The sequence below is a fragment of the Saimiri boliviensis genome, chromosome 13 (assembly GCF_048565385.1).
Source record: "Saimiri boliviensis isolate mSaiBol1 chromosome 13, mSaiBol1.pri, whole genome shotgun sequence".
Classification (NCBI taxonomy): Eukaryota; Metazoa; Chordata; class Mammalia; order Primates; family Cebidae; genus Saimiri; species Saimiri boliviensis.
Window position 1 is genome coordinate 48,774,527 of NC_133461.1, and position 27,778 is coordinate 48,802,304.

At 35.5% G+C, this 27,778-nt stretch overlaps 1 long non-coding RNA gene across 1 annotated transcript in view; it reads right to left on the minus strand.

Moving 5' to 3' along the window:
- The window catches only part of LOC141580936 (uncharacterized), a 134,016-nt gene that overhangs the window by 104,472 nt on the left and 1,766 nt on the right, over positions 1 to 27,778 (minus strand). The gene's annotated exons all lie outside the window — the stretch shown is intronic.

A 27,778-nucleotide genomic window follows, 5' to 3' on the forward strand; every position in this document is an offset into this window, starting at 1 on the left:
TACCTGACGAAAATGTCCGTGTTCTCCGAGTCTTGTGTATGCGTTAAACTAAACCTGACATGCTCTGAAACATAATGATACATAGAAAAACAAATGAACTTACATCAAAATCCTGTACCGGCAGCATGTACTCATGTATTTTAATGACTACTTTCCAGTGGAATTTATCACTCCCAAGTTTATTTTTGAGCTTGCAAGCATAATAGTATTAGGATGCAAAATGATTTGTTGCACGTATTTGAAGTTTTTTGCCTTTAATACAGACACAATAAAAGCCCAATGATAACTGCAAATTATCATGTGATTGATGTTTAATGTCATTGTGTCCTGTCAAAGTTCAGGATAAACTCCACAGATCATTAAAACTCATGATCTTTTGTCCATGAATAGGAAAATATTAAAAAATTGAAACAGTCTTTCCAGAGGTCATGTACTGGAAAGCAAGCAAGGTTGCTGTATTAAAATATGTTGAGAGAAAATCGCAACTTTCTAAGAGTACTAAATGTTGAAGTCACACACACACAGTCATCTATTCCAACACAAGCAGTTAGAATAGATGAGGTTATGTCACCGAGACCACACACCCAATTCTCAATGACAATATAGTCCATGTAATATTTCACAGGTCCACATGACTTTACTGAGGGGTGTCCTTAGTCAAGGACTCTGTCTACACAGTTTACTCTTATTAGAGGAAGAGCAATTGTCTGCAACTTTACTAAGTCCTTTGCAGGACAGAAAAAAAAAAAAGATTCCGAGGGTCTCAAATTGGCAAATAGATGTTCTGGCACGACTCATGGAATCAGTCACTTGAGTCGTTTCCTCGCCCACAACAAAGCCAGTGTTGTACTCCTGCAATGTCCCTCAGAGGAAGGAAGCCTGAATTATTTGGCAAATGGTACAAATAACTCCCATACAAATAGTTTAGCCATGAACAGACAGAATTTCAGTGGGTCAGCTGTTTTTTATTAACTGAATTGGAGCAAGTAAATACTCCCCTTTTTATGAGGAGTGAAAGTTTATTTTTGCCAACTGATTCAACTTCACAATGGATAACATTATGTTAGGCAATAGGTAGAAAGCTATCTTCACTTTGCCATGCTTTTCTGCTTGATCTTTGCTTCCTTCAATGGCTAAGTTGCTCTGGAGTGATAGGAGAATCCAGGGAAAGCATATTAATTCTTTCAGGTTTTTTAGAACATTATTTCTTATGTTCTGTGTCTCTATTATGAGTTATAAACTGAGTCTCAGACACCTCTAAATATTCAGCAGACCTTTACAGAGATGAGGCAGTGGAAATGAACTCAAAGGAAAGATAACTGAATTAAATCCTTACAATAATCTGACAAATTAATACCCCTAATTGGGTAGCTTACAGGGAGACACGTGGGGCCCTTTTGTCTAATACCCTTGCTCTGCTGAAGAATCTGAAAGCCATTCACTACTCTGTATGGAGCCTTGGAGATCCTTGAAGGTACTTATCACCTGAGACTTTCATTCTGTGATTCATTCAGGCTGACAACTGCCATCTAGTTCTTTGTGTTAAACAGTTTATTGTAGTTACTTTTTCCTCTCCTCACGGCTTTCTCTTCTGACTCCAAAATGCAGAAATTGTGAATGTCCGAAAGTAGATTGAGGGGTAAATCTATGGAGTATGGTGCATTATCAAAATTTTCAATATTTAGAAAATAGTACGATATAAAATTTGACAAGAATAATATTTCCCTTAGAAATACATGGTAATGTTGTAAATGTGAGAGAATATATAAACCAAAGAATGAATAGAAAAATAAACATCTGAAAAAGTAAAACACAGTGGTATCATAGCATGCTCAAGGCAAAATAAATGATTGTATTTGAAAGGATTTAAAACTCATTGTTAATAACTGATATTTATTTCAAGCATGAGAAAATGGCAATGCTAAAACTAAATGCATACTTTGGGCTGTGTTTGGATCTTTTAATTAATCAATGGGTGTCTCTCTAAACAGATTCTGAGACTACAATTTCAAAATAAGTGTCTAAAAATTTTGATATCTGGAGGAATGATAGCTTTTGTTTTCTACTTTCTATGTTTATATATAAAATTATCTACACATTAGTAGAAGCCTGCCTTTAAGTTTGCCAGTGTTTTTCTTTTGTGTGTATGTTTGTAATATTTGTACTTCATTAAAAATTCATAGGGAAAAATAAATATTTCCTACTAGCAATGAGAATTCTAAAGAAGTAGTAAGATAACTGCAAATGTCTTTACACTTTCTGAGAGTTTGCAATTTTTTTTTAAAAAAAGAAACATATTTTTAAAATCCTTAAAAAAGTTTTATCTAGGTTGCCCCTTTTCCTGGCTGGATGTTAAGAGCTAGCCCTGCAGGAGGGATAATATTGAGTGGATGGGTTTGGCAGAGGGAGCTCTTCTTGCTAAAACCTGCAACGTAACACAAAAACGAATGGACTGCACAGAGAGAAGAATAAAACAAAGTTCAAGTTCAATAAACCAGATAAGAAACACAAGGGGTTCACCAAAGAATGGAGTGGGAGTCAGAAGTTGGTACATAGTGAAGTAATCTGAGCCAGCAAAGTGGAAAGTCAAGAAGATGATAGATGAGAAGAAGCTGAGGTAGTCCCCTCTCTGCTGGTTTCTGTTAGCTCACAAGAGCAGGACATCGCACAGGAGGAGTAGAAACAGCAGATGAGACCGTGCTTGCAAACGATCAGACGACCTGCCTTTAAGAAGAGGGCTCTCTTCACTGATAATTGGCACATTGGTAATCTATAGAACTAAGGACATCAGCATTTACCTTAAAGGAAGTATTTATGTACTTTTCCTTCAATGTAGCCACCTTGCATTGTAGGGGAAGCCAGTCATCTTGCTGATACAGCCCCTCCTTGGGTGCCCGCTAACTCTCTATTGATTCATAGACATCAATGCATGTCTGTGGAGATACATAGGGTATACCAGTTCTCTATTCAGCTGTGAAGTCTGAGGATCTTAGCTTCTCTTTACACTCAGCACATAAAGATGCTTTATTTAGTAAGATGGCAGCTTACACACAGGCAGAGAGAAAGGCTAGACCGTCATGAAATGGGTTTGAAAAGTGAGAACTTTTTTCTTCTCACAACTAAGTATTATTAATTCTCTTACAGGGCTACTTACTCTTTATGCATGTTATGTTACATTATTTCACACTAAAATTACTGCAATATTATCAATTCAAGCAGGATTGAGCATATGAAATATTTATAAGGTTACCACTCATCTAATTTTCAAAGGAATGGCCTATATATAGGGCATGAATATAGTCTCAGAATAGCTTTGGGCTTCTGAGCATTAGAGAAAGTCTCACGAAGCAATGGTGTAATGACTTAGTCTGTAAAATAAACGTGACCACATAAATTCTAACAGGAGGTAAAAAGAATCTGGGACTCTAAAAAATATATATGTTGAGAGCAACTCAGAAGTTAGGAAATGGGGAAAAGTGATCAATTTGGTGTAATTAATTCCCAAGGCTAATGTGTATACTGGAATGAAGATTGGATGTGTAGTCAGAATACAAACTCAAGTTCAGATTCTGCCCACAAATATTGCATTAACTTAAATGAAGTGATAAAATTGAATGTTAGTTTTTTTCAATAAAATGGAATAAAAATACAAATGTCTACCTCACAGTGATGCTGCAATGAGCTTATAAGATTGATAAGTAGACTGCACACTTTTAGGCTGTATAACTTTTATTAGCACTATCATTATTGTATTTCTCTGTATATAGCTTCATTTTTTAAGTTTAATACCACCATCCATTCAAAAATCTATTCAGTATTTTACAACAAATTTTAAGTACCTACCATGTCCATGGCTTTCTGTTCTCGAATCATATCTGAAGGCTATAGAATGAGACTTTAATAATATGTAAAAAGTGACATTTATAAAAAAAATACATGTTCTGAAATCTGATAGATTTAGACTTAAATTCTGGATATGCCTCACATGATCTGTGGAGAATCTAGGTTGATTGTTCATACCTTGTTATCCTAGTTTGTTCACATGTAAAAAAGTCAGGAATAGAATTATCTACTTCCTATGGTTAATATCAGTATTAAATGAATGATCATGTGAAGTTCTTAGATCAGTGCATAACATTTTACGACCATTCAATAAAGCTTGCTATTGTTTTTTTTGGATAACAATTATTTTAAGTTGTATTTTTAAACAGCAACTATATGAGATATATGTATATAAAATACATTGAGAGTCTATACATATTATGCTTTACTAGAAGAATTTAATTTAAATTCTCTATAATTTACATAATGCTTCTGAGAAACTTAAAATGTTTATCCATTTCATCACAAATTGTATTTGTATTACAGTGATTCTCTAGGGACAGTCCCAATATTATTTACCTCTTATCTTATATGCAGTCATTCTGTCAGGAAAATAATAATAATAATAATAGAGAAAATAATGGGGTTTCTCAATTTTACATTTCCATTATTCTATTTATTTCATGTTACTCATAATTCATGTATTGTTTTCTGTCCTAAAACCATTTCTCAACACCACTTTCAACTCAATTGGGTGTTCACATTAAAAAGATATTGTGTGTCTAAGTGCCCCCTTCCTTGCATTAAGCACAATGTTTTACCACCAGGACAAAGCCCCTTGTTCAAATACAAAAAACATACTTTAGAATCTAGCAGACCCTTAATAGATCATTTCTAAAGCCATGACCTTAAGCTACAAATGTACTACTTGGGTGGACATGTTTGTGAACTTCAAAATATGACCACTATCATGTTCACTCCCCCATATGATGGTTTCTGTTGGAGAGTAGGAAACTAAGGAATATATCCAGCCTCCAGATAGATTAAACAGAAACCTCCTCCCGGAGGATCTTGTACTGACCACTCCTTTGGGAGGTCACTGAGTCCATGCTGAGAAGAGTGACCTAGATCATGAGGATGACTTAAGACAAATAGTTTAAAGGCTATTTGTTGGCTAAGGAACCCTAGGGTCTCTGGATTGCTCATACATAGAAGGAAGCTTCTATTATTGGTAAAATGCGTTTTGAGTCACTTAATAAGAATAATAAGTCACTGTCTAGGTGTGGTGGCTCACTCCTGTAATCCCAGAACTTTGGGAGACCAAGGAAGGTAGATCATGAGGTCAGGAGTTCGAGATCAGCCTGACCAATATGGCGAAACCCTGTTTCTACTAAAAATACAAAAAATTAGCTGGACATGGTGGTGGATGCCTGTAATCACAGCTACTCAGAAGGCTGAGGCAGTAGAATCTCTTGAACCCAGGAGGTGGAGGTTGCAGTGAGCCAAGATCATGCAACTGCACTCCAGCCCGGATGACAGTGCAAGATTCTATCTCAAAAAAAAAAAAAAAAAAAAAAAAAACAGAATAATAGGTCACCTATACATTTGCATATACAGTTGACTTGCTTTAAATACAATTCTCTGATTTATAAGGTAAGTTTATATTTCTGAACAAGAGGAAAAAGAGGTTCTAAAAATTCCAGATTTTAATATCAAGTCTGATCCACAATTAAGAATTTGTCACAGATAATCCACATGCATAAGATTTATGTGAATAATTATCATTTTTTTAAATTCAGTAATTTAATTATTCTATAATCACCAAGAACTGATATCTATATACCTGAATCTCTTAGATGATAATGAGTGAAGATCCAAATGCCATTTAAAAATTGTAGCTATTTTTATTGAAAATTGGTCTCATGCCGGGCGCGGTGGCTCAAGCCTGTAATCCCAGCACTTTGGGAGGCCGAGGCGGGTGGATCACGAGGTCGAGAGATCGAGACCATCCTGGTCAACATGGTGAAACCCCGTCTCTACTAAAAATACAAAAAATTAGCTGGGTATGGTGGCACGTGCCTGTAATCCCAGCTACTCAGGAGAGGCAGGAGAATTGCCTGAACCCGGGAGGCGGAGGTTGCGGTGAGCCGAGATCGCGCCATTGCACTCCAGCCTGGGTAACAAGAGCGAAACTCCGTCTCAAAAAAAAAAAAGAAAAAGAAAAGAAAATAGGTCTTAAATTACACATATATAGCCCTTTTTAAAAAAATAATGTAAGTAAAATTTTAAGTTTTTTAATGATCCCTTGTCATTATTTAGAAAATCGCTATTTTTTGCTTTGTGGTACTTATTAAAAATTAAATCGTTCTAATTGATTTTAATTGACAAATAAAAATTGTGCATATTCGTGGGGTACAATGTGGTATTTTGATCTATGTATTCATTGTATAGTCAAGCTAATATAACTATCACTTTATCAATTAATCCTATTTTTGGTGTAAAAACATTAGATATCTATTCCTTTAATATTTTTGAAATATACAATACATTATTATTACTGTGCTTTACTGCAGTAATCATCTTCATTTTCTCCATTCCTCTTCCTATCTCCAGCATCTGATAACTAACTACCTTCCTACCGTCTGTTTCTATGAGATAGACCATTTAGATTCCACATGTAATGAGATCTTTCTGGGCCCGGCTCATTCATTTCACTAACATTATGTTCTTCAGTCTCATCAGCAAATGAATGAAGAAAATGTCGTATTACATACACACACACACACACACACACACACACACAGAGAGAGAGAGAGAGAGAGAGAGAGAGAGAGAGAGAGAGAGAAATACTATATAGTCTGTCTTTTTTTGTTAATGAGACAGAGTTTCACTCTTGTTGCCCACACTGGAGTGCAGTGGCGTAATCTTGACTCACTGAATCTCCGCCTCCCGGATTCAAGTGATTCTCCTGCTTCAGCCTCCAGAGTAGCTGGGATTATAGGCACCTGTCACCACACTCAGCTAATTTTGCATTTTTATTAAAGATGGGGTTTTGCTATGTTGGTCAGGTTGGTCTCAAACTCCTGACCTCAGGTGATCCACCACCTTGGCCTTCCAAAGTGCTGGGATTACAGGTGTAAGCCACCACACCTGGCTGAAAACCCATCTTTATAATACTTTTCTATGCTTGTCTTTCACTTTTTAATGCCTTTTCTTTTGAAGAACTGTTAACTTCTCCTGTTGTTGCATCTACTCTAAAAACTCCTTTCCCAACTTTTAGAGGACTATTTTCTAACATGCTGAGAAATTTTGTAAAAATTCAATATACCTAAATTTTAAAAGTTTCAATAAGCTACTTAATGTACACCTTAAAATATGTTTCATCACAAGCAGACATTTTAGAACTATTTAGGAAAGTAAAATTTTTTAAAAATGTATACCTCTTCATCTTTCACCCAACTGTTGAGATTCTTGAAAATCTAAAATACTGAACACCAAAATTTTATAACTAAATTTGTGCCGCATTTTAAAAATGATATCGTATTTTCAGACATGTACCTTTATGATCTAAAATTAGCCCTCTATTTTAAAATCAAGAACAGAATCAGGGAACAGAGTTTAAACAACTTAATGAAATTTACAGAGTTAATTATAAAATGGTCTTAGCTAGCACTTTCAAGCTTACCTCAGTGCTTATAATTTCCTACTCCAGATATCCTTGGAGCATGCTAGGCCACAGAAAAGAGAAAGTCTGCACTCAGTATTCCCCAAATTAAGTTTTATCATTCCATTCCATCCGTATGGATTCTTTATAGCAGAGCTATCCAATCTTTTTGCTTTCCTGGGCCACGTTAAAAGAATTGTCTTGGGCCACATATAAAATACACTAACACTAATGATAGCTGATGAGCTAAGAAAAAAAATCACAAACACCTCATAATGTTTTCAGAAAATTTACAAACTTGTGTTAAGCCTCATTTAAAATCATCCTGGACCACATGCGGCCCATGGACCACAGTTCGGATAAGCTTGCTTTATAGATTCTCTGAAATAGCACCTGAAATATGACCCAGCATTGTTTAGAGCCCTGGATTCTGACCTCTGCCTTGGTACCCTGGACTGAATCAAAATGTCTTCCCTGACCGTGATCTATTAACCCCATTGCATTCTCCCTCTTGATGTATTTCTAGAATCCTCCATATATTTGAGCTTCTCTCCTAGACCCTAATTCCAGATAAGGCCTTCCCCCTGGAGTGGAATGGAACAGGATCAAACTTTTCCACTATTATTTTAGTGCTAGGAGGCCTCTCTAGACAAATGTCTTTGCTGGGTTTTGAGAGGACAGCACAGACCAAATAAATATAAGGAAAAACTAAAAATGGAAATCTGATCACAGGCTTAAGAAATAGGCCAAGTTTGAAGTAAGTGTGAATTCTATCAATGTTTAACAATAAAATGTAAGCATCATGACATAGACTTCTGGGATTATCAGTCCATGGCTTTTAGAGTTCTTCACATTTTGGGTTAAAGTATTAAAGCAATATTTTATTAAGTCTTGCAAAACCTTAAGCATAGATTTAAAAACACTCAGTCTTACTGGCTTGTCAATGTTACCTCAAGCGAGTTATTTTCAACAGTCAATTGCACTCAAGAGGCCAAGGTAGAAATCTAAAACAAGTCCAGGGCTGTGCATAGATAAACAAGAATCTAAAAATAGTAAATTCCAAAACAACCAATATCATGCCAAAGTGTAATGTACTGCTTTCATTTGGTATCTTGTCTTCTTATGTGGTGGAAGATTTATTTGCTAATCCTGTGCTTTGCTTGACTTGGGTTGTATAAACCACATGAGAAACACAAATTATCTACTAAAGGCATAAACATCCCCCTCACACAAGCGTGCGCGCACGCGCACACACACACACACACACACACATACACACACACACACACACACACACATACACACACACTGATAAAAACTGAAATAATTTTTTGAAGAGATTCCTCATAAGCATGTTTTATGTAAATAATCAAAGAAAACATATGAGCTTCATTGAGTTCTTCAGAAAAAGTTTTACTTCAGCCTGCCTGCTAAAGATCTTAAATTAAGGTCTACCGTGCAGCTTTCAATTGTGAAACATAGTTTCTCTGTTTTCTCCCTAGCCCACTGCCCACCCCCAATTTCACAGAAAAGTTTTCTCACAGGAAGATCCAATTTATGCAGAACCAAACAGGAAATAGGCCCCTTGTCCTCTCCCCTTTGTCAGTACATTAATAGACAATCTGTAAAACTAATCTGCCTTCAAATTATTCTGACAGTTTGGAGCCTGACAACCAGCTGTCAATTCCATAGCTTCCTCTTCTCATTCCCTTGGAAGCTCAAAAGAAGAGATACAATCTCACCTGGTTACAACTTAAGATATTTTTGTACCTACAGTCTTATACATCCTTAATAAAATGCTAAAGTTACCATGATATTTGAGATAGGCAAATGATATGTATTTAAAAAGACAGCTCAAGTCTCTCAAAAAATATTAAAAAGAAAATTGACTCAGAAGCATCAAAGTATGAGGCAAAATAGCAAAAGAAACAGCTGGAACTTATATGTAGAAATTACTAATATCTTGTATGATAACACAAGTTTTTTAAGCTTAGTAAAATGAAGAAGTGACTTGTAAGGGATATTGGAAAAGAAAACTTCATAAGAATAGGGTAGCTGACATTAATATATATCATTTTTTTCCCTAAATATAAAGACCCAAACAGGCAGCCTTAAGCTACTAAAGTTAATTAGTACATACACACTAACTTTTTGTAAAAACTAAAAACATAGGTCTGAATTTTTTTCTTAAATACTGATTGTCTACATCAGATTTTAAAAAGAGAAAGGAAAAACTGGGTGTTTAACTTTATCAAGTGGATTTATTTTACAAAGAATAGAGAATTTGTTTCTAAATAAAATATTCACAAAGTGAAAATAGTCGAAATATTTAGCCATGGTCAATAGCAGCTATGTTTGTAGATGCCACATGGCTGTCTCCAAAGTGGAATGAGTACACTCACAGGAATGGGTGCAAACGGGGAGTACAGGAAGAAATATTAGAAATCCCTTTTCTATTTTTTTTTCTAGACATAAAAAAGGAATTAAGCTTTTATTCTAATTATTTTAATGTATTAACTTTGGTGATATTCCTGTATCTATATGTCAGAAACTCACTTTCTCACATTCAAGTTTCTCGGTAGAAAGAAGGCTCAGCAGAGCTTATAGATGTTGGCAGTGCTCACCACACTCCATTATACTCCTCCAGTGCCATATGTCAAATCGCAATATATATATGACAACTTATGTGGATTTAAATTCTACCAGCCCAAATATTGGTATCCTTACAAGGCTTTGTAATAAGAAAAAAGTAATTAGGTAAAGTTACGTCAGGCAATGTTTCAAATTTAGTGGTGGTCAGTAACATAATACCAAACAGATATTTTAGAAAAAAAATGAACAGAGTCTGCCCCTTCAAGGTAAGAGAATATCATGATAACTTTAACACTTTATTAAGAATGTGTGAGATTATAGGTACAAAAATATCTCAAGTTGTGACCAGGCAACTTGTGTTTTAAAATTATGAGAAAGTTTCAGAAAATATCCAAGCACATTTTGAAAATAGTTGCTTGGAGATGTTTGCCTAGTTAGATAATTATATTCCAAAATTTACTAAAAAGTAGATTTTTTAACTGTTTTAATATTCCAAATGAGGAATTTCAGGAGGTTTAATTTATTTGCTAAAAAATACAATTATTTAACCCTTTGTAAGTTGTTTGAAGTAACAATTGATAGACATGAAGAAAGACTGAAATTGACAAGCTAAATTTCAACAAGATTATTTGCATAATTGCTCAGATAGATGAAAGTTTAAAATAGGTATGATTTGGATAAGTGTAGTTGCTGATGTCATATTTGGATCTTTGAATCTTTGTAGTTATCTCTAGCTGTGAAAGCCATGAAAATCAGATGACTTAGATTAACTTACAACCAGCAATTTTTATCCTAATGTATTACAGCACTATTTTTCAGAAAAACAAATTAAATAACATTGATAGCACTAAAAGTCACAATTATTTTGTTATTAATTAGCAGTGTTTCCGTGTAAAAAAATTTAACAGTAATAAACAAAAATATAATGTTGAATATTGCTTAATTAATCTTTATCACACCTTAACGTTTCTAATTTGGAGTTTGCTTTATGCATATAATAATGAAATGGGAAAACTTCACTTGTGCCCCTTGCAGGGCACTCGATTGGGGTGTGGCTCGCTTCTTTGGTGCCCTGCTGCTCAACAGCCCTTGCGGTAGAAGGCAGATGAGTAAGTTGTGGGGTTCTGACCCCACGGCAGTGTCTATAGGTGAATGTTTACAGCTCCTGAGGCCCTAGTGGGCACATGTTACAGGGTGCTCTTTTTGTTTAACCATCTGTAGGTGGGTTGTGTTAACCAGCTCAATGAGACCCACTGCCTCATCGCAAGGACAGAGGGCTTTCTGTAGCCGGGGGTTTCTTGCCTTGGTGTACAGGAGTAATAGGATTACACAAGGGCTTGGAGAATGAGTGCAAGTTTTTCTTGAGTGGAAGTAGCACTCAGCAGATGGCGGAGCCAGAAAGGACATGGAATGGGAAGGTGGTTTTTTCCCCGGAGTCGGGCGGCCGGCACTTCCCTCTAACCACCCCAGCTAAACTCCATGTTGCTCTGCAGGTTGATGGTCTGCCGGCCTGCTGGCGTCCGTCAGAATGCTCTTACCCTACAACAGGCCTCTCGATGTCCAGCTGCTTGTGTCTTCTTCCACCAATGTGCTCATCTCAACATTCAACCACTTGTGACCTTACCTGCTAGGGTCTTGGGGTTTTCATAAGCACAGAATGGGGGTGTGGCAGGCCAGAATGGTCTTGGGAAATGCCTGTCCTCAACCAGGTCTGTGGGCACCGGCATGGGGTAGAGCCCAGGACCGGAGTAGAGGAGAGTCATGGACCATGCCCTCCTCTACTTAGCACTTCTCTGCCCACTTCCCGTATCAACAATACTAGCAGAACACCTCTGCTTTTAACATAAATATGCATGCATATATTATAGGTGCAAAACATTTTAATAATGAAGCATGGCATCACAAGTGTTTGGCTATCACTTCCTTCAGAATTCCATTATGCAGCCATCTGCACATATAGATTTGAGAATATATTATATAGCTAAAATAAAAATATACCATTCTGAAATACTGGAAAATAATATTGAGCTACTATAAATAATTCCTATCAGGTATGTTTGTGTAATATTTAGGAAAAAATAATAAATTTTGAGAGACCTGTTTTCCTCACATTATGTGAATCTGTTATGTACCATTCATTTATTAATTCATTCAAAAGATATTTATGGTTGCATCTACATATGGAAGGCACTGTTGTGGAACCTAAGGAGATCATAGTGAGCAAAACAGAGTGTCTACTCTTATAAAGCTCATATTTTAGAAGCAGGAGATTGAGACACAAAGGTAGGAACAAAAATGTCAAGCAAATACTGGGCTGATATGATACAGGACTCATATTCCACTGGAATGAGCTAGAATAGCTAGACAGAGTCTGAACTACTGAAATATTTCTATAGGACATGGTAAGTAGCCCCTTTTGTATACCTCTTTTTCTGTGGCCTCAACAGATCGTCCCCAGGGATTCCCTAGACTTCCTCTAGATCTAGGATCTAGAAGATTAGTGTCTGCCTCAGTAGGAGCTTAGCAGGCAACCACCCCGACTAATGCCCTGGCATCCCCATGCTGATTATTAAATATTTTAACTTTTGCTCTGAGGTTACTATCTACAGAGGAGTGATACCATATAAAAGAAAAGCAGAATAAGGTGTAGATAATCAAGTGGCAAAGATGATTTTTTGAACAGGGCTGTCAAGAAGGAACTCCAGTGAGCCAAGAAGTAAAAGAAGAGAGAGGAGTGGGCACATGTGTATGTGAGTGGTGAAAGGGGCAGAGAGAAATCCCAAAGGCCTAGAGATTCGAAAGTGAACACTCAGTGGTATTCATGGAAAGCACTTTGTCAAAATCAGAAATTTTAAGAGTCATGTCAATTTTACAAAAGCAATCAGAAATTTGCCTTCAGGTATTAAATGAATTACAAATATTTCCACTTATCAGCCAAGCTTAATTCAAATGGTGCTTTTATATAGAACTTTCAATATCATTCCTGAGTAGATTTTTTTTTTAATTTCTGGAATCCTGAATTCAAATTCAGAAGACTTAGGATCTGTTTGACTGTAAGATATGATATTTTCCTATTGTCTCTCTTACATAAGTTTGTCTTCAGTGAAAAACAGAGATATTTACAATTATTTCAATATTTGTGCTTTTCTTCCATGTATTCAACAAACATATTCAGAACTCATAACTATGACCTGGGGATATCAAAGATCCCTGCTTTCTAATTTACAGTAAAGTTGGGAACATAGTCATGTAAATGGATAAAACACTGTAAAAGGTGACAAATCTAAAATGCATGTTTAGAACACTGACTAGTGCTGAATTTTCTCTTTATTCTTTAGCACAGTTAAACAATTTTTATTGTCATTCTTCATCATTGTTATTAGAAGGTAAACCTAAGAAACGATAAGATGCACCAACCTCATATTTTATTATTTTAAAGATACTTTGAACATAAAATCAATCCACTCATAGAGTTAATGAGGAAAAAAGAGAGAGACCTGGTTGAAATGCCTTAACTTTGTAACCCTGATTTGTTTAATACATTTTTTTACTTTCTGAAGACATGGACACAATGAAATTAAAGTGTATAGACTCTTATGTAGCATAGTAATCAGAAATGCACCGAACTTCTCAATGACAGCACTAATTCTACCCATGGCTATTGGCACTAACCACAGGTTGAAAAGCCTTTGTTTTTTCCCTTCCTTTCTCTCTTTTTCTCTGATGGTCCTATCATCTAACATAATAGAATCTATTTACCAGTGCACTCTAAAGCAGAGAAACAAGGAGGTTAGAACAATTTTTATCATATCCATCATAATCTTGAATATTTGTGGAGTCACACACAGCATTCTTGTTTCATGCAAGTTCTCTGCTTGAGACACAATTACATGTGTTTTACTATTTCCTTGGCATCATTTGTACTTTTTTTTTTTTTTTTTTTTGAGATGGAGTTTTGCTCTTGTTACCCAGGCTGGAGTGCAATGGCGCGACCTTGGCTCACCGCAACCTCCGCCTCCTGGGTTCAGGCAATTCTCCTGCCTCAGCCTCCTGAGTAGCTGGGATTACAGGCACACGCCACCATGCCCAGCTAATTTTTGTATTTTTAGTAGAGACGGGGTTTCACCATGTTGACCAGGATGGTCTCGATCTCTTGACCTTGTGATCCACCCGCCTTGGCCTCCCAAAGTGCTGGGATTACAGGCTTGAGCCACCGCGCCCGGCCCATTTGTACTTTACTTTTATCAAAAGCCTCTTGATCTGAGAGTTTCAATTTTCTCTCTGGCTTAGAGAGTGGGGAAAAAAAAAATATGCTTCCTATAGGATATACGAACCTATAGGAACCGCTGCACAGTGCACCCCCATAAGCTCTGTCCTAATGCTACCTATTAGAAAAATCACTATTTTGTGTGCCTTTGGCTGGAGAGAGAAAAGGGAGGAAAGAAATATATGATTTTAAAATATTTTTAGTTGATACGTCATAGTTGTACATATTTTGGGAGTATGTGTGATACTATAAGTAAATTTGGGTTGCCCCTGTGAAGTAGTCACAGAATTCTGTAAATACACATTCTTTATGATAAGCCGAAAATATTAGAAATTTAACATTAGCTAGGTGTTTTTAAAAAATTAATCTATAAACACTTGGAGGACAGAAGACTGATACCAAAATGCAGAGGGAAAAGATAAAAATGGTTGCATCAAATCACTGGAAACGTCTCATACCTGCAGTATCTATACAGACTAAGCCAGCAACTATGATGACATGGAATTTCCTATCTCAATTCTTAATGATAGCATTCCAGCTACAGGTGCACTGTAGCAGCCAAAGACAGAGAAGAAAAACAAAAAAAAAACCATAATTGTGTCATCTGTACTAAGTTTAAATAACACGCTATACGCAAGAGGAGAAAATTGAATCACAAATTTTCAGTGGCCTGATGTTGACCTGCATTCTCTGTAATTGTTGTTTTTTCAAAAGTACTACATGAAAATATACAAACTAAAGCATACAACATTCTGGCAAATCACCAGTAACTGTCACATATTCCTTTATAATGAGAAAATGTAGCCGTGTGTACCCTATTGTTCAAAAATAATATTGGTTGAAAATTAAGATATATAGATTCTTCTCTGGGTTCTCTCACTTAGGTTCTTTGAGTTTCAGTTCCTTTGGTTGAAAATGGTGATAATGAGTTGATATTCACAGGATTATTTTGAAGATTAAATGAAATAATGTCATAAGTAAAATATAGAGAACTAAATAATTGTTAACAAAGGACCATTACAATGAATATGTTATTAGCATATTCTTCAAATTTTGTTTTTATTCTTTTAACCTCTATATCCACAATAATTCCAAAAACATCCTCTGAATAATGTTCCTCTGAAGCAAAATACACTAGAAATAGGATTATCAAAGTGTGGACCTTGACTAGCAGCAGCATCTGGGGCCGTGTTGGAAATGCAATCCCAAAGGCCCTACCTCAGACCTACTGAATCAGACACTCAGGATGGGGAAGACATTTGAATTTTAACACACTCCCATGGGCATTCTAATGCACACTCAGATTTGAGAACCACTGACTGAGCTAGTTGACAGAAAGTAAGTGTGTATATCTTGTATGCCATCCTGGTGATTATTTATCTGACTTTATGTAACACCATCTTGAGGCAATAAATAATGATATTCCAAGTACCAGAACTCTAGATATCTTTCATAAATTTCATCATGGATCCTTTATATTACCAGGGCCATCAGGGTTAATTACAGTTAAAGGGGCCTAATATTCTTAGCTTTACATGTTTTAGAAAATTAAATATAATTGTTCTGTTATGCTGTATAATGGCCAGTGAATAAAACTTGCCTTATAATATGTAATTTTAGAATTTTGTTCAATAATATTTTTGAATCTGAATCATTGGTCTGTTTTCATTGACCATATATGAATAATCTATATTTATATTTGTTGTGGTTTCCAGGAAATTCAAAATTAAATTTAACATTCATTGATGTGTAAAAAGAGGAGACTTCAATTATATTTTATAATCAGTCATTAAATAACCTTTTAAACAAGTAGGACACTTTACATTTCTTGTAAGCATTTCATAAATAAAGTATATAGAAAGGCTCTATTATATGTTTTATATGTAAATCATATATATATGGGTGTATATATATTTTATATACTAATATATCTACACATATATAACATATCTATATCTAGGTATACATATACACATAAAGGGAAAAAAGTAAATATTATCATTTTAATACAAAACAAATCCTACTGGACATTCTTCTTTCATTGATTCATTTTTATTTATCAAAAAATAAGCTATAAGATTTTAAACATAAAATGTAGAATACTTGTTTCTGGTGTCCTGTGGCAGGTGCAAGCCAATTCACTTGAACCTTGGTTTACCATGATGATTTAACAGAACTCAGAAACTTCACTGCTAGGAGAAGCGTTAGGATAGCCTTTAAGAGCTTACTTTCTCTAAAAGGGCTTTTTATCATGATGAGCACTATTCTGAAAGGTGAGACCTAACATGATGCTATAAAGTTCTTCTCTGGCACAGCAATGGTTCCTTCTGTAACACTGACAACAGCAACTTGAAGAAAGCTGACCACAACTATATTGTGTACCTTGAACAGAGACCAGGATGCCCGAAAATTTAAATGATGAAAGCTTGGCTCTGAAAGTATTTTTAATGAACAGAGAGAAGTCTTTCTAACACAGAAAAGATTTTAACTCCTTGGATGATATTCAATCTCTGATATATCTTCCTTTACCCAGGTTTCCATTTGGCCTTAGGCTTCTTACATAGGAGTAAGGTACCAATAGAGTGAGTGGATGTAAAGATGGAGCATTTACAACATTTAGGAGCAAAATATAAGGCCAGGGGTGTCATCACTTTTGAGGAAAAATATTAACAGGGGATTTATTAAAACAATTCTGCAATATAAAAATATAAAGTACTTTAAAAGTGAATAAAGATACTGGTTTTTAGTAATATATTTCACCGGAAATAAAAGCAAAAATTAGATAAAATCTGATTTTGCTCTAAGGAAGTAAAGGCAGATATGATTTCTATGAAAATGAAGGGAAATGCTTGAAAATGACAATAAAATAGGGATTGGAAAAGTTTGAGAGAAGTGGGAAAATGTCACAACAGAATTTTGAATGCTACTTGAAATGGGAATGAAAGCATTGATTATAATTTTAAAAACACAAATTTGTGATGTAGGAAACATATTTAGGAAGCTTTTCCGGGGTGCAGGGAAAAGTTCACAAAAATGATAGAAAAGCGGTCAGGCACGGTGTTTCATGCCTGTAATCCCAGCACTTTGGGAGGCCAAGGAGGGCAGATCACAAAGTTAAGAGATTGAGCCCATCCTGGCCAACATGGCGAAACCCTGTCCTACTAAAAATACAAAAATTAGCTGGGCATGGTGGCATGGACCTGTAGTCCCAGCTATTCGGGAGGCTGAGGCAGAAGAATTGCTTGAACCCGGGAAATGGAGGTTGCAGTGAGCTGAGTTCACGCCACTGCACTCCAGCCTGGCGACAGAGTGAGACTCCATCTCAAAAAAAAAAAAAAAAAAAAAGATAGAAAAGCAAAAAGAATGTGATAAGTGACAAAAGAGACCCAACATTCAGATGGTATATATTCCTGAAGAAAATACAGAACAAATGGAAACAAACTAATGGTGAAAAGAGAAAAGAATGAAAATTTCCTGGGCAGATAAGATATCTGAGAATACAGGTCAAGGAAGCATAATATATATTCTAGACAAAATTAGGTAAAAGACAACAATATAAGGTATGAATGCTGATAAAAGGACTATCAGGCTTCCTCCAAGGAAGGTTTAGTCACAAATAGGATCATAGCAAAATTGTGATAATGAATAACAACCATAGGGTAAAATCCATTAATTGAAATGAAAACATCTTCATAATAGACTGTCAAGTTATTATGGTAAATAGCAAAACAGATTGTACCATATAATGTCATTTTTACAATGTGTGCATACAAGAGAAAGTTAATAGCAACTTTCTATGGTGATATGCAGTGAGAATACATTTTCCTTATTTGTTCTTTTCTACATTTACTAAATATATAGTGCTATCTCTCCCTCCTTCTCTAACTCTGTGTGTGTGTGTGTGTGTGTGTGTGTGTGTGCAGTATTTCTAAATAAAAGAAAAAATATTAAATTGTCACTCTATTGTGCAAAATTACCTCATATAGGGAAAAACTGTTTCAAGCCAAGTGAGAACTGATAAAGGCTGTCGGGAAATGGAATGATTTGGAAATGTGATTGGGTTAGAAATACAGCTTTGTAGCTATTATGGAGAGAAAAAACCATTGGTTGGCTCCAATGTCCCTTAGACTCATATCTGTTATTTTTTTCTTCTCTTCAGTTTGTTGTTGTTATGGTCTGTATCTCATCCAATGAAATAAAGGAATAGAGTATGATAAGTTAAATAAAGAAAAATTGAATTAAGTATAATAATTTAATTCACTAAAACCTTTTGTTTATTACAGAAAGTACTTAGCCTATAATCTGCTTAATATGTACATAAATATAGACTTGTGTGGACCCAAACACACATTCTTTGACAGAGAACAGCAAACTTAAACACGGCTTATGAGACACATCAATTACTTGTCTTGAAATTTTGCAGTGAAATATCTTTACATGATATTTCTTTGAATGGTAGAAAAAATTTATATTTAAAAGGTTTTGCAAATATCATCCCAAACCACTTATACCATGTCACATTTCACGTGACTTACTAATTTTATTTTAAGTGTAAGTACTCTTAGAAAGCTAACACACCAAAGGAAACTTTAAAGCTAGGGTGTAAAAAGAGATCTTTGCATATTCAGAAACAGACATGCCTGTGGATCCTGCAAATGATCACTGCAGCCCTAAATTACACAGTTTCACAATTTTTTGTTTGGTTGTTTGACTTGTTTCATCATAAATGATAAAGGTTAATGTCAAGATAACTTCAGCATCAACTTCCAGCCTACAAAATCAAGAAGTACGTCTAGAAAACTAATGATCAAACTAAATTTCAAATTTTGAAGTTTTCCAATGTGATGAAGACATAGAATAAAAATCAGAAGCTCTTTATTTGCTTATTTCTTGGAGCAATTTCAATTATTAAAGATGACTGACGCATTGAGCAGTTCCTGAAAGAGTTGTTTAATTTGGAAACGCAATGAAACTTTTAGCAGGGATCTGGGAAAATTTAATTTCTATCCAATATTAAACATTCATTTTTTAAACTAGGTAATTTTTCATTGCTAGAATCTAAGGCATTTGAATGAAAATCTTCATCTTACTCATTTTGAGAGCCTAGATTTTCACTTTTGTTTTTTAGTGTTCCTTTTCCCTCTTTACCCATTAAATTGTTACTGAGTAATTTAGTAAATGGGGAGAAACAATTTTCTAACTCAAAAGTTATGAACTGAGTTATATTCTCTTTACATAATTCATCCATCACATTGGAATGAGCAGACATCCAGACTTTAAAGTAAATGAAGTCCAGTTATTTAATGTGTATATTTCAATTTTAAATATAAAAATGAAAATAGAGTTACTCAACATGCAATCCTTAAACCATTGAATATATTTTATTTTCCCAACAAATATTTAGTAACCACCTGGTCAAACATAATATCACATTTGATCTGATATTCAGCATGTTTGAATTTTGCCAGATTTTTCTATATGTATCTGAGAAAGATTATTGAAGTACATACAGAGAATTAACTCTTTGGATTATGTAACTATAAGTACATATATTAACTTCTAAATTAAAAGAAAAGCAACATTTCTCAGATCATTGTTCTGTATTTTTTGACCCCCTTAGTCTTCTCTTGCAGAGATGAATTCCGTCTTACCGGATATCAAGAGGAAGAGAACAGAGTAGTCAAAGAAATGAGAATTGCCACCATTCGTATATTTATATTCATCAGCAATCAGGACAGTGGAAAATATAAGTCAACACTAGAAACCCTTAGATACCCATGCCTATATTTATGTAATTACATTAAACCTCAAACCTCTTTTTTTTCTTTGTTCTTTTGACTGATACCAGTATTACGAATAAATTTAATTTTGGTCATGCAAGATTCTAAAATGGGTTGTGTTGTACTAAGCCATATAAAGGAAAAAGGTGAGACTGCTATTCAAATATCTTTAAACCTCTTTAAAAAGTCATAATTTAGAAAAATATAAATTTATATTTTCATATGTCTAAAGACCCCATCAAGAAAGCAGGCTAGATGCTAGCAGCAAATTTTGAAAAACAAATGAATAAACAAAATATCACTATGTACAAAGACATTCAGAGGATGAAATATCATGATGCATACAGAAAAACTATACAATTATGAAGTATGATTTTTTCTTATTCCACACAATTATAAAGTATTATTTTTGGTTATCATTATAATTCAAGAACTATATGACAATTCTGTGACTTGTCTATTTACTATATTTTTATAGTAGTGGTATTTTGACGTGCACAGAACTGCAACTTTGCTTGAATTGAGAATCTGAAATAAGAGTTTGCTAAGAGTAGTCATAATTAATGGCTAAGTGAATATTAATACTAGTGACATGCCTGTCTCTCTGAAATGAAGTGTGCTCACATAGGTCACAGAATAGGTACAGCAGGTGTGACCTTTAATCTCTTCTAAGTGGAAACACATTTAACCCTGCCTGTAAGTCAAAACAAGCTTGAGATTTTGATAAGATAATTTAAAATAGCTGTAAGACAATTGGTCAGTTATTTATTTACTACCAACAAAGTGCCAGGCAGAATTTTATGGCAATGATGCCACATTGTACAAGAAAAAGGTAGCTACCCTTAAATGGATTAGATTTTACTTGGAGAGAGCAGTAGACAAAGAGGTAATAAATTTAAACAATTTTACATAGTGATTAGTGCTCTGAAGATTGTAACTTAGAGTAATGACAAAGAGTGAGTGGAGGAAGTAGAAATGTTTTCTAAGGTGGTTAGATGCGGTCTTTGAGCTGAACGTGAGAATGAGCTTAGCTTCTTCCCTACTATGCATCCTGTACTTCAAAAATATTCTAAAATATTGAAAGTGAACTCTCATTACCAAAGAATTCTGGTATAATGTTCTGCTCAGAACTATATTTGTTTTGAACAAAATAGATGAATAAAGTGAAACAATATATAACACCATCCTAACTCTGTACCAAATACCTTGTAAGGTTGTTTATAGGTTTTGTGTCTAATCTTTACCAGAAACATATGAAGTAAATCTTATCATCATCATTTCCCAAAGGAGAAAACTGAGATGAGAGGTACAGTAATTTGTGTTGGACTACGCAGGCTAACTAGTATTTGAACTGGATGTCTGGTTGCTCATATGGACTCTTTCTAGTATTCCACATTCATAATTCTATTTCATGTGCATTATTATCACAGTACTTTGGAGAATGGGTCTGCACTTGACACATAAAAATCCTCATTGTCATTTCCTATTCCTTTTCAGTCCCTGAGTTTATTTTGGTAAAAACAAAAACAACAACTAAAGGGTTGATGCAGAAATTTGTACTTCCAGGATTTTGAAAATTCCTATTAGTTGAATTTTCTCTGGGAATATGTTTTATGTGTATAAAAGAAGAATCTTAAATCTTTTCATCTATTTTCTTTTTTGGGAAACACTGTTGTTACCCTAACCAGGTCCCTTTCCTAGGACACTGCACCCACCCTGGTGTTGCTGTGAATGATGAGTATTAACCTCACCCAACTGTATCCCTTCTCCAGAGACTTGCTGGGCAGACTGAAGCTGCCTTGCTTGGAAATGTCTGGGGTTTTTCATGTTCTCTTCCAGGTGGCCCACAGTTAAAAACTGAATGCCATAAGGATACTGAAAGCAAGGCCGGTTGCCTCAAGGGGGAACAGCTCTGGGGAGTCCCTCATACTCCAAAAACATCCTGGGATCAGGCTGAGCCTAGACCTCAGCTGAAAATCACTTATTTCCTTGGTTCCTTTCCTGGCTTTCTATCCTGCTTCCCCCACTTCCTTTCAGGCTTCTCCTAAGAGAGCTCCTTCAATAAATCACTGAATATGAATTTTGGTCTCAGATTCTGTTTCTAGGGAATCTGACCTAAGACCTTTATTCAACAGATGTTTATTGAACACTTGCTTTGTGCCAGGTTTTGAGCTAAACTCCAGGGATTCAGATATCAATATTTCTACAGTTCTTTCTTTCCAGAGCTTGAGTTCTGGGGAGGGGCAGTATATGAACAGCCAATAAAATGTGAAAAAGACCATACCCAAGGCACTCCATCAGAAACATGCCACAGGATGGAGAAGAGAACACCTAGCTCTGCACAGAGTTGGGAGAAAGGTGAGACATCATGAAAGGTTCCACAAAGAAGACTGTAAATGATAAATAGAAGTTCATCAAATTGATAAGTGTAGGGAAGATTTAAAGGAAAGAGGGGCAGTCCAGCGAAGAGTGGAGTGACATGAAAGAATAAGATGAGACAAGGGAAATCTTAAGGAGCTTGGTGAGACTAAATAGGTGTGTGTAGAGAAGACAGTAATGGTTATCTGAAAATCTGTTATAAAAGACATGGTATGCTAAAGAGTTTGGATTATACAGAATAAAAATTATTAAAGGTATAAAGGAAAATGCACAAACTATAAAGCTAACACACATGCAATATGTCTTTTGTGAATATTAGACCATCTGTTTGAATTTAATTGCTAACTTAAGGCTTAACAGTACTTCCTGAAGTATAATTGATGGATAAAGTAGATTCATATTTCTAAACTCTACAGTGTGACCAGAATTGTATTAGTTAGAGGCCTCCTTACATTCTTATTCAGCATTGAATAGGCTGCATTTTAAGAATGTTCTGGCTGGGGGTTGAGCCTTCTACTTCTTTAACATCTGTGTAGATGTTAGCTATTCTAGGTCATTAGCAAGTTGCTTTTATGAAGTTAACACAAATCATATAGTTGCTAACTGGGCACAGTTCAAATTATCTGTCATGTTTAGTTATTTTTATATTCAACTGTCATCATTTAACCATATGAATCAGGCGGTGATTTGATTTGCTTATTATGAAGCTAAAAATAATACATCTGACCTTCAGTAAACCATTTACTTTAGTCATTAAATTATGGCCATTGTCTCATTGCTGTTTTTCATTTTATATATGAAAGCAAGGTCAACACTGGGGGAAATTATGAAGTATGTAGTATCCTCATTCTCCTCCCTGCTTCCAGAAGTCTCTAAAAAGACTTCCACCTGTTCCAAAATTTTCTCTACATTTATCTAAATACTATCCCCAGGCTTCATGAGCAGCAGAAGAAAAGCTGTCAAATTTACACTGGTGTATGATAGATAGATCCTGGGGTTGTTTTCTCAGTGGGATGTGAGGTGGGTGCGGTACAGTTAAGTCTCAGAATGCTGCAAGAGAGTAAGAAGCTTACAAGATCTGTTTCCCAGTTGAGACCACAAGGAAAATTCCACATTTACTTGCATATGGTAAAGCTACAGTGGCTACCATTTGATAAGTGTTGATTCATTTAGTCGACACAATCTTTCAAAACACAAAGCCCACGAAACAAAAGGCAAAAAATCGAAGTGATTTAAAAAAGAGGTGGAAAAAAGACTTGTATAATGCAAAGAACATTATCTTAGTAGTATGAAAAATGGGAGTCTTTCTCTTTTTTTGTTGTTTTGAGACAGAGTTTTACTCTTGTTGCCCATGCTGGAGTGCCATGGCATGATCTCTGCTCACTGCAACCTCCACCTCCCAGGTTCAAGTGATTCTCCTGCTTCAGCCTCCCAAGTAGGTGGGATTACAGGCATGTGCCATCATGCCCGGCTAATCTTGCATTTTTAGTAGAGATGGGGTTTGTCCATGCTGGTCTGGCTGCTCTCAAACTCCCAACCTCAGGTGATCTGCCCACCTCGGTCTCCCAAAGTGCTGGGATTACAGGCGTGAGCCACCCACCATGCCTGGCAAGAATGGGAGTCTTATCCCACTAAGTCATTTATCAGACCTGTGACTATATGTAGATCACACAATGCCTCCAAATCTCATTTTGTGTCTTCCTCATTGGTAGTATGAAGATCTCCCCATCTATGCCAACCCACTGAGTTTGTACATGGTCCATTGAGTTATTATAAGGATAAAAAGAACTCTAGTGAATTTATTTTGTATACTGGAAAGCACAAGAAAAATTTTATAATCGCTCTAAGATCGTTGTCTTAATTGACTATAGTAGTAATACACCACTGACTTCATGACTTAAACATCAGACACTTATTTCTCACAGTTTGGAGGCTGGAAGATGAAGATCATGGTGCCAGTATGGTTGTGTTCTTGGCAAGGACCCCTCTTGGTTTACAGATGGCCTATTTCTCATAGTATTTTTATATGGCTGAGAGATAGCTCTGGTCTCTTCTTCTCTTAAAGGGACACTAATTGCATTCTTGAAAGCTTCTCTTTAATGGCCTAGTTAGCTCCCAAAGGACCCACCTCCAAATACTATCACACTGGAGATTTACCTTCAATGTATGAATTTCGGGTGGACATAAATATTCAGTCCATAGCAGCTCTAAACTTTGCTTGTGGTTCTCACTTAAAGATGATCCTTGTGGCTGGCAGTGAAATTGTCTACTGCCCTGGCTACATTCTGCTATGTCTTGGTAACCACATAGTTGGTTAGAATCATAGGTCAGCCCAGTGGAGGTTTATGAGGATCAACATTTAAGTTGTTTAAAAATCTCTTGTCTATCTGTACAAAGAATTCTCAAATTGAAAATGTTCACTGGGCATATACATCCAAATTTTCTTTTACCAACATTTATTTAAAGTGGCAGTGATGTATAAGTCACGAAAACAGCCACATGTTTTTTTGGTGAAATAGTGAGTCAACTTTAATATTCCACTCTTTGGTGCTCTCAGTTTTGTCAGTATAACTAGAAGAAGAATGATAAGTAAAGCCTGTCCATATGCCACTCTTACAACAGAAAGTGAATGTTTTCTTCCAGTTAATATCAAGCATAAGTGTCTGAATCATCTTCATGCAGTTATTCTATATGAGTGTCAGATATCAGAAGATTTTAATGCATCTCTCTCCTACTTGAGTCTGTTTTATGTGATTCCAGATATCCTACTGACTTTTTTTGTTGTTTTGACAAGAGGAATAAAATGCACTTTATGACCAAATCCACGTATGTTTTGGACTGCTTCACTCAGAGATGCTTGGGGGAACTTAATCAAGAGAGCTTTTATAGAGTTTAATACAGAAAATAAAGCTGAGAAAGTAAGCACTGAAAGTAAATTACCTTGAAAATGGTGTAAATCCTTTTTATCTGTCTGTCTATATTTAATTTCTCTCATTTTCAGATGAAAGAGAATGCCGCTTTGAAAAAAAGGGTTATTTCTCATGGTTTTACATACTTATTCTGACTTCCTAAGCAAAGGGACAATGTCAGCACTGCAATCATCACGGATTTTTATTGTTCACCAAAGAGTCATTACTCCTGCCTCCGTTATTGTTAAATGTTTGCTGTAGAACTGGTCATATTTTCAGTAAATAACCAGTATTTCTTAACCACACCATGTACATTACATGCACAATTTACAGTAGGTGGACAGAAAGAGTCCATCTGTGTCGCCGGCATTCACAAATGGATTGCTAATTGCTAAGAACTGAATCTAAGAAAGGCCACAATGGTGATAGTGTTTGCAAGTGGCATTCCAGAGAGGAAACAAACCACAGGTTTTGCTTTCCTAGAAATCATGCTAACAATTTGGAAAAACACTTCTTCCTAAATGTATTTTTTTTTAATTATTTTTACCTGTTAAGAGAACTATAGCTATTGTTGAAATTTCTAAAAAATCCACAGCAACTTTTTATCTTTGTTTTTCTTTCAGGGAAGAAGGACACTTTCATAGAATCCTCCTTAAATTAGGGTTGAGTCTACCCAGGTTAGCTCCAGCTGGGTGTGGAATAAAATACTGTCACTCTATAGTGTTTTTCTTTCAATGGTTTTGCCTTATTTATTATTTTAAGCTTCAGTTCCATTGATAGCTCTTTTTATCTCTATAAATGGGGTTTGCAGACTTGAGTTCATTTTATTCTTTTTTCCTACCAACAATTCCAGTCCTAGCTGCTTCCCATACTCCAAAATATGTACCAGAGGAGGCAGCATTTGGATGAGAAGCACTTTGCTGGCTTTGAGACCCACTCTTATTAAATTTCAAGCCACATAAAATGGCAACAGAGGTAATTCAAGAAACAAGCTCTTCCCTGAAACCAGCTTCATCAAGGAATAGTTCAGCATCACTGTTGTAATTTACACCCTTGTCTTTACAAATCCCTTCTATATCATTTTCTGTTTAGTTTAAAGGAGTAATGTGAGTTCTGTTAAATTAGACCTGAATCTCTGAGCCGTGGTGTTCTGCTCACATCTGCCCTAAGCACTGCAAGGGAATGCAGCCAACACCAATGTCAATAGAGTCCTATAAAGATTAATGGGGCACCTGAAAAGCAACAAGGACTTTGAGTGATTTCAGGGATTTCAGACTCCAAAAATCAATTTCCCTGAAAATGTGCTTGCTAATTTAACTGATAGTGTTTGACACTCCTCTTGTGTAGTAGAAGCTGTAAGTATAAGAATCAGGACTTTATTTTGACCAAGGGTATAAATTAATGTACACAGGCAGATATGCATGCTCCAGCATATAAACATGTGTACGCATGTATTGATGTAATCATTCAGATTAGACAAAATGAAAGGAAGGTTATTGCTTTGCATAGCTTATTGGTATATTGTATGAACAGTGCTCCACTGTGTCCTCTATATTTTAAACTTTGTTAGATGACTGAACAAAGCAACTTTGAAATCGCAGCAGAAACGATTGTATTACAGTTTCACAACATAAATGCCTTTTATTAGAAATTCAAAATAGGAGAAAAAATTATAAAATTTGGCATCCTGTGGAGAAATTTTAAAGTATTTAATAAATATTTGTGGAAATAATTTTGAATGTGCTAAGCACATTTGACAATTACTTAGAAATAATTATTGTTACTTTTTCTGCATAAATGAGAATATCATGTCTCAAGGGGAGTTCTCCAAATCAAAAATATGGATTTAAGAGAATTTTAGCATCCTAGCATCTGGGTGCAGTGACTACCTTTTCTAGTACTTGTGAAAACTTCTGGAAAGACAGCCTGATATGAAAAAGTTAAAAACGAAAGAAGGAAAGTAAAGCTTTGGAAAACTTGTGGTGGTGCTTGCCAATGCCAACTCTTAAGAAGTGTACTTTTTTGAAGTCTCATTGATCCCTGGTTAGAGATTCCAGGTTTAGTAATAAAATATGACATGATTTCTTACTCTAGAGCAGTGCAATTTACCGTAAAAGGAAATGCAAAGTCCTGCTTAGTGTAAGAATTTGACCTATTCAGAAAATTCATGAAGTTCACTAACCCCGCCTATTTTAATATTTTCAATTTTGTGATATGAGACTAACAGAGTGTGGTGTAAGTGGCTTACAGTGCTGGTGAAGTGAAGTAGTTGACAACTAATACAAATTTGTGCAAGTACAGGATGCAGCTTTAAAGGATCTGGTGCCTGCTCTCTCTCCTTCTTTTCATTTTCTCTCCTTCCCTT